We start from the raw sequence: 8,379 nt of genomic DNA on the forward strand, positions 1-8,379 counted from the left end.
TCTTAAATATGGATCAGACTTGGAAAGTGTTTATGAAATGTTAATTTAACCATTGCTAAGAGAACTAGCCAAACCTAGAGATTTTAAAGCTTTTTCACTTCATTGTTTAAAAAATAATAATGTCTTGGCTCACCACCACCCCAAAATCTCAACTTTTGGGTTAATATTTAAAAGTAATTTTTAAGAAAGAGTTTGTTTTCTAAAAACAAAAGCGATGCTCTTGATTTGTCAGCAGGACCACCACAGAGTGCGAATGTATCTTGTTGTGCTACCCAAACTGTCCTAATCCCTCCCCATTTTGACCAACCAATGCATGACAACCCTGGATGACCTGGGGACACAGTCCATGCTGTGAAACTCTCTGTGAAGCTCAAAGATTCACAGAGGGCCTGGCCTGGCAACCTTGGTCTCTTCAGCACCTACTAAGCTATGACTGGCCCAAACAATCTTTAATATCACAAGCAGAATTAAAACTATCTCCAAAGACTGAAGTTGAATAAAAGATTTAAAGTTATACTATGAAAGAACAATCTGACACAGGGAGACTGCATTTAATTCCTATGAGAATTTTTTATACCTGTTAAAATTCTTTCAATTATTATAAAAATTTAGTGCCATGTAAATATAGCCCCAAAATGGTTGCTATAATTCCAGTTTCATACTGGGTCTGCCTTAACAGGAAAAGCTATTAGGAGTCTTTATAGTAATTTATCTAATGTGTAAAGGAAATGGCCTTATAATAGTTTCCATTGCCTTGTAAATTTTTTTCATTTTTTTATAGAAAAAATATAATATTTTTGGGATAGTGACCATGACTAATAGCAGTGGAAAGGGGGACAAAACTTTTGTGAACAGTGTAACTTTACATTCACCAGGGTTGACAAACTACAGGACATGATGCCTAGAAGAAGAATCATCAGGAATCCCATAAATTTGTGTTCCCTCAACGTTTCAGGAAAACCAATTATAAAGCCTCAACTGAAATTATAATTAGTAATTAATTCATTTATGTGACTAGATAAAACACAGAATAGAGATGATTCAAAAGCTTCATTAATTTGTTTCTCACCGATGTTCACAATTGGTAAGAAAAATAAGAAGTAATCGACTGCATGCACCAAAAAACCCAAGACAGAAATCATAGGTATTCAGTTTCTTTTTCGCAGGAATTGCTAGTTTGAAAACCAAAACTCTGGTAATACTGGCATTTAGAGAAAAAAAAAAGGTTGCGCTGTCATTTTAAAATAACCATTTAAGGTAAAAGCTAACAGTTTGCATGGAGCAGGAAAACAATTAGGTAATGCTAAAACAATGCTAATAATTTAGTGTAATGTATAAAAATCACTTTTACTTAAGTATGTCTTAAGAAAAGAGTACAAATTGTATTTATATAATTACACACTTTGACTTCTTTTTCTTCTTCTGACCATCTTTGCTCATCTTTTCTTTATTTCTCAAACTAATGTATAAAAGGCATCATTAACACCCTGTCTTGTCTTTGCTGATGTTTCAATAAAAGGAATCCCCTAACTCCTTGCTATGTCCTGAGCCTGTTTTGTGTCTACTATTCTAGAAGGCAAATCACATTTTATTTCCTTCTAGGACCATAGGCACATCTTCAGAGTCCTTAAATCTTTTTATTTCTTCTCTATAATTGTGCATATCTTCATGTACTGGTCCCTCGAGGATTGCATTATACTCTTCTTGACCTGCTGTGTTGAGAATATCCAAGAGACAGGTTTCTCCATCAATTACTACTTGCTTCCTGTAGGACTCATCTATTGTTGCATCATATTCGTCCACAAAATGATTCTGAATTAGCTGTATCGTCAAGGCACTCTTGCTTACGCCACCAGCTCCAACTACCACAAGTTTATATTCAGTCATGGGAGCCGCTGAGGCTCTGGCCCTGCCGCTGTCTTCAGTGCCTGCGCCACGCTAGCTCCCAGTTCAAAAGGCGGGGGCCAGGAGTACTGGTGGAGCTTCATCTAAGCCAGTATTTATCTTATATATTTTACGTGAATTTACTTATTCTCAAGGTAAGACAGTCAAAGCTCATTCCGTTCCTTAGGAATTTATGGTGCAGGATATTGCCAAGCACTAAAGATTCATTTTATTTCAAAGAACCAGCAAATTTCAGTAGATCTTAATGTTACACAATGCACTAAATAGTAGACCATGCTTCTCCCTGGAGTCATTGTTTTCTAAATTGCAGTGTAGTAGCTAAAAATCATCTGCAAATAAGAATAACATTGTGAATCTTATTGAAAGTTTGAGGTCAGTTTTGTCATGAGGCATTCTTCATCATCTGTCAGGTTGTTGGCATATGAAAGTCCCCTCCACAGGATAAAGAATATTCTGCTAGAAATAGTCTCCTCCAGTTTTCTCTTCAAACAGTAACTTGGGTCAAAATCATCCTTACTAGGTCACTGTTATAAACAATATTTCGGATATGTTTGACATGTTACTGTGCATTACATCAAATCAAATTTTGATCATGCTTTGTAAAATTCCTGATATGTCTAATGCTATTGTATTCTCCTAGTGAGTATTCAAATGTGGCAATAAATAATGTCCAGGACCTATTTCTAATAAGTTTAGGTTGCTTTAAATCCTTATCTGCTAAAAATTTTTCTCTAGATCTTGAAATTACTCCACAGTTTACTAATGACTATGATACTTAGTTTCCTCATCTTTTTTTTTTTTTTTTTTTTTTGAGATTGAGTCTCACTCTGTCGCCCAGGTAGGAGTGCAGTGGCGCGGTCTCAGCTCATGGCAACATTCGCCTCCCGGGTTCAAGTAATTCTCCTGCCTCAGCCTGCCAAGTAGCTGGGATTACAGGAGTTCCCTACCACATCCGGCTAATTTTTGTATTTTTAGTAGAGGCAGGGTTTCACCATGTTGGCCAGGCTGGTCTCAAACTCCTGATCTCAAATGATCCACCCACCTTGGCGTTCCAAAGTGCTGGGATTACAGGCATGAGCCACCATGCCCGGCCAACAGCTTCCTCATCTTTAAAATGAGATACAGTAGTACCTGTATTATAGGGTTATTATGAGGATTAATTTAATAAGTCTAAGGGTTATGACAATATTATAATTGAAATATGATGTCAAAATAAATTTGTTTACCTGAGTAGGATGAAATGCTTCTTTAAGGGGAATCATTTAAATTCTTACATACTTTCATTTGCACATTGCAGCAAAATACATGCATGTTAAACTACCAGCATAACTTATTCATGAATGCATTTATATACATGAGGATCTCCATGGCCCCAGGAACACATTAAACTTTTCTGATACAATTTTTCTTTACTTAGAGTTTGTTTTCTTCTTCATATATTGCTTTTCATTTGTTTACACTGTACTTTCATCCATATAATATGCATTAAAATGTAAAGATGTTTGCTTTTTCGAGTAATCAATTTTGACAAACTTTTTATCATATGAAAAATTAATAGGTAAGCACTCAAACATTGATGAATAAAGATACTAAACAGCAGTAGCTATAGGCAGATCACCCACCCGCTACCCTCTGTTTCCAAACAGAAGTAATCAGCCCTTCCTCTAATTTCATGTTCTTTCTCTCAGTGGTGGAGTGTTCTAGATTGTATCAGTCTAGCTTGTTATTTTGATTTCCATCAGGAACTGGATCCTTCCTTACTGAAGCCCAGATAGATGACATCATAGAAATAAATTGTATTAGTCTGACATAATTGTTCTCTATGCAATCTTTGCATTTATGGGGGAAAAGGTTAGTTTTCTTTGGTGCACTAATCCAAGACTTGCTCTCTTCCTCCATTGTAAAAAGCACTAAATCGATAACACTGTTTTAGTGATAGCTGTCATATAACTTACTGTAAATTACACAGTTCTTAAACTGCCCTCATTTTCTCTTTGGAGAGGACTTATTAAATAAAAGCACCATGCTGCTGCAACTACAGTGAGGTTTCAAAAAGCCAAATCTCCTGACATTGCTTGTATCCTTTAAATCCTTCAATGTTTTTCTGCTCCTTAAAGTCAAATACACAGACTTCCCTTATCTAGCATGTGCCTGCCTACCCATCCTCATCCCACTTACCCCTGCCATTCATTCTGAACTCCATCTGGGTTGGGTGCTTAAATATTCTGGAATATGTCACGTTCTTTCTGCATATTCCTAGTATCTCTTTTTACCCCCCATGTCTTCCTATAAATAATATAAATACCACTCTGCTTAACTCTCCTAAATAAGAAAACTTTATTCATCTTTCTGGTCATAGAACATATTTTTATTGTAGTATTTTTGTCATTGTTTACTTCATGTCTCTTTCTGCCACTGTTGTTTGGCTCCTAAAGGTAGGACTTCAGATCTTTGTCAGAGTTATTCAAATTGTCAAGTTATTTTTCTCTGTAGATTGCTTCAAAGAAAAAATAAGCATTTTAGAATTTTAAAAGAAAATAAAGGCACTTATGGTTTTTTATGTTTTTAATAAGATAAGAATAATAATGGGCAAATTTGAGAAAATAGTAAGGTAAATTAAAATCGTGTGTAAGGTCAGTTGGGTAAATAACATTTATTGAGTGCCTCCAATGTCTCAGGCATTTTACTGGATTCTTTTTATTTGTTAACAAAGAGTTGTTAAGAACTTGGAAAATAGTAATCAAAGCTTGACTGTAAGATAAAAGAAAAAAACAGTTCTAGTTATTGATGTCTCAAATGGGAAAATTTATAACCATGTCCTCTTTATACGTACCAGATATTCAAATAAAGCATAGAAAGAAACAGATTAACATGGAACTCTAGTTGATTAGTTTCCAGGACATGGGCCTAACAGTTGAGGACTGTTCATTGATTTGGATAGAGAAACAGTAGCAATTACCTCAGTGTATATAAATTATGGGTTCCTAGATTATAATAAATTAAGATGTATTAGGGTTGAGCTATTATTGAACAAATTTAGTTCAAATGAGTTACATTTTTACTCCTTTTTATAAGATAGCATTATGGATCATGTGCTAAAAATCAGTAATCAGTTTTGGATTTTGTATCTTTTTATATGAACAAAAGGAAGATATAAACAGTAAATTCTTGAGTATACTATAGATATTCTTGACTTACAATGGGGTTATGTGTTGATAAACCCATAAAAAGTATCTTAGTTGAGGAGAGGCCAAGATAGCGAATTAGAAGCAGTTGCAGTCCACGGCACTCACAGAGAGGAATGAGAGGAGGTGGAACTATGGGTTTAACATTTTATACATATGGACAATATATGTGTGCATATGTACAAATATGCATTTGTAGACAATATGTACAAAAGTCATGTGACAAGTTCAGGAAACTTAAAGAGAGCTGGTATGCCTAGAATGCAGAGAAAAGGGATAGAATATTGCAAAATGATGCCAAACGTGGTTCCTCATACCTGTAATCCCAGCACTTTGGGAGGCAGAGGTGGGCAGATCATGAAGTCAGGAGACTGAAACCAGCCTGACAAACATGGTGAAACCCTGTCTCTACTAAAAATAGCTGGGCATGGTGGAGGGCATCTGTAATCCCAGCTACTCAAGAGGCGGAGGCAGGAGCACTGCTTGAACCTGGGAGGTGGAAGTTCCAGTGAGCCGAGATCGCACCACTGCACTCCAGTCTGGGTGACAGAGCAAGACGCCGTCTTAAAAAAAAAAAAAAAAAAAAAAAAAAAAAAAGAATATTGCAAGATGAGGTTGAGGTTGGGGAATTAGGGTCTTGTATGCCAAGTCAATTTTTTTTTAATCCTAGAAGCAATGAGAGGTTTCTGAAGAGTTTCAATGAAGACGACATTATCATATTTGTCTTTTTAAAGATCTCTCTGATTGTAGTATGTACAATGGATTGGGGGAAGGCAGCATGAATGAGAGAAAACAAGTTAAACAGCTACTACAATGGTCCAGGTAAGACTTGGCTGTTTTTTGAACTTTAATGGCAGTGAAAATTTAAAAAATTAAAATGGGTAGATTAAAGAGATGATTAGGAGAAAAATAACAGGTCTTGGTTATGGGATGGTTATGAGTTTTGTGGATAAGAGATACTTTAAAAATGTTTAGTTCTCTTAGATGTAACTCCATGGATCCTGGTGCCACCTAATGATATGGTAAATGCTGGAAATTAATAAATAACTTTCATAAATTAATGAGTAATAGGTATATAAACACGTAAGCTTTATCTGATATACACAGAAACTTATGTTGTAACTCATTCAGACTTCAGTTTCATGACCAAGACCAGGTCAGACCTGGCTGGAAAAGTGCATATCATAGATTCACTGTTGGGCACATTGAATTTGATGTGATTTTGATAGTGAAAATGTAGACTAGCTGATTTTTCTAGTTTACAGTGGTAGTCATTAGTGCTACTGTGCCTTATGTTTGTTTCATATCGTCTGGGAGAAAGAGTATAGGAAAGTAGTAATAAAGGAAGGAGTACAATTAAAGATTGAAGAACTAAGATATTTTATGGCTGAAATAGAGAATAAATTTGCATGGGAGATGCAAGAAGTAGAACATTTTCATTGTGCCAAATGCAGATTGGTCAGGTAAGATTAAGATAAAGGTAACTGCTATCAAAAATATATAGTACATCACAGATAGAGCTCTTCTGTCTTCACTAAGAGGACAAATGTTTGAATAATGGGTATAATCTCTACCCCATCAAGAAAAGGCCAATTCTTGGAATTATAATCAGAATATAAATACTGGCTCTGCAAATAAATTAAATGGATCATAGAGACCTAACGGAATGTTAAACTTTCCTCATGCCTACAACCATCGTTAATAGTATATACTGACTGATGTTAGAAGAGCATACGATTAGTGAATTCAAGTAACGGCAATATTTGGGAATGGTGTAAATAGTTATTATCTTTAGATATATACTTATAGTGCCATGCATAAAAAGTGCCTGAAAATACAGATGTGAGAGTCAGCTCTTAAAGTAAAATGAGCAGAGAAGATCTGAGTTGGGTAGTGGTGGCAAAGCCCACCAGCCAATGGGCTGGTGTTGAAATAAGGACTTCATTTTGGTATTCAAGCTGTTAAGTACTCAATTATCCTTAAAATGCATTTCTTCCTTGATTTGAACAGCAACATTCTTACCCTGTGCTCCTCTTAGTCTCTTTGTCTTAAGCCTCAGAACTTTCTATCACTCTCTGTCCCATATTCCCACCAATATTTTATAGACACCTAAAGTTCAATATGTCTACCCCAAAACTATGTACATTTATTATGCATCCAAAAATAAATGAACAAATTTTCAAAACTGTGGCTAAATGGTATGTGATACAATCAACTTGTTGAAATATCTGGTGAGGGGATGTCTGTGGCAACCTTCCCAAAGCATTATAGTGAATATTCCAAGTCTAATTTGTCTTCAGATGACTTTTAGGAGGTATGAGTAACAGAAGAAGGTGAGGGAGAAGGAGGAAAAAAAAGCAGAAGGGTAGAGGAGAGCAGAATGAGAATTATGTGAAATGGCACCATTAAATGCCTAATAAATAATGTAATAATATTGCTATTAAAGCCAAAAAAGCCTCAATATGTCAAACTTAAACTAAACATACTATTTTACTCTAAGTAGCATGCACAATTTATTGAATTTGTACAGGAATACTATCCACTCCATGAATATCTGCCCCAGCATTCTTTACTGGCACACGTTACAGTTTGGCCTCACTAAACAAAAAGCCTGTCATAATTATGAAAACTGGTTTTGTACCAAAATTAGCGTGAATATAGTGGGAGAATGGCTGTTTGAAATTTATTAAGAGGGTGTGTGAATTCTGACCCTCTTCACTTTTTTCAGGCTGAAACTATAATCAACTTCCCTGTCTTCTTGGTATCTCTCTTCCTCATTTGTGATATCATATTTTACTTTTTACTTCCTTGTATTACTGTGATCATTTTTACCTTTCACCTCCTTATATTACTTCTATGATCTCTTACCAGCTACTGTTCTCTATTATTTCCCAAAACTTTGAATGGACTTTTTGGTTGCAGACCCAGCCTATAGTATCTGTGGAGCCTGATAAGAAGCCCCTATACCTGTGGGAAAGTAGCCTGTAGGTTTTCCCAGGTCAGAGTGTTCATGAGTCTCAGGGCTTTTGATCTCTTATTATTGGACAGATAAAGCAAATTTTGCAGAAATTTTATTCTGGGTCATCAGATTTAAAGTATTCCATTGGCATTAACACATCTATAGATACCCTATTTAAAACCATGTTAATAAAAATAAAACTAGGATGTCATGTGAACAAAATATTTCATATTCTTTATTCTTTATTTTTTCAAAGAAGTGTCTAAGAAGAACAAGCCCAGTAACCTATTAAATAAGAAAAGCAATAGAATTTTATTGTCATAATACATG

The 8,379-nt window shown here is 35.3% G+C and overlaps 1 pseudogene across 1 annotated transcript; it reads right to left on the reverse strand.

Moving 5' to 3' along the window:
- Window positions 1-1,386: 1,386 nt before the first annotated feature.
- On the reverse strand, window positions 1,387-1,887 carry LOC111549742 (annotated as a pseudogene). The gene has a single exon (XR_002733820.1). The product of XR_002733820.1 is annotated as a GTPase KRas pseudogene (transcript).
- Window positions 1,888-8,379: the final 6,492 nt, after the last annotated feature.

Source organism: Piliocolobus tephrosceles, chromosome 5 (genome assembly GCF_002776525.5).
Source record: "Piliocolobus tephrosceles isolate RC106 chromosome 5, ASM277652v3, whole genome shotgun sequence".
In the NCBI taxonomy this organism is placed as follows: domain Eukaryota; kingdom Metazoa; phylum Chordata; class Mammalia; order Primates; family Cercopithecidae; genus Piliocolobus; species Piliocolobus tephrosceles.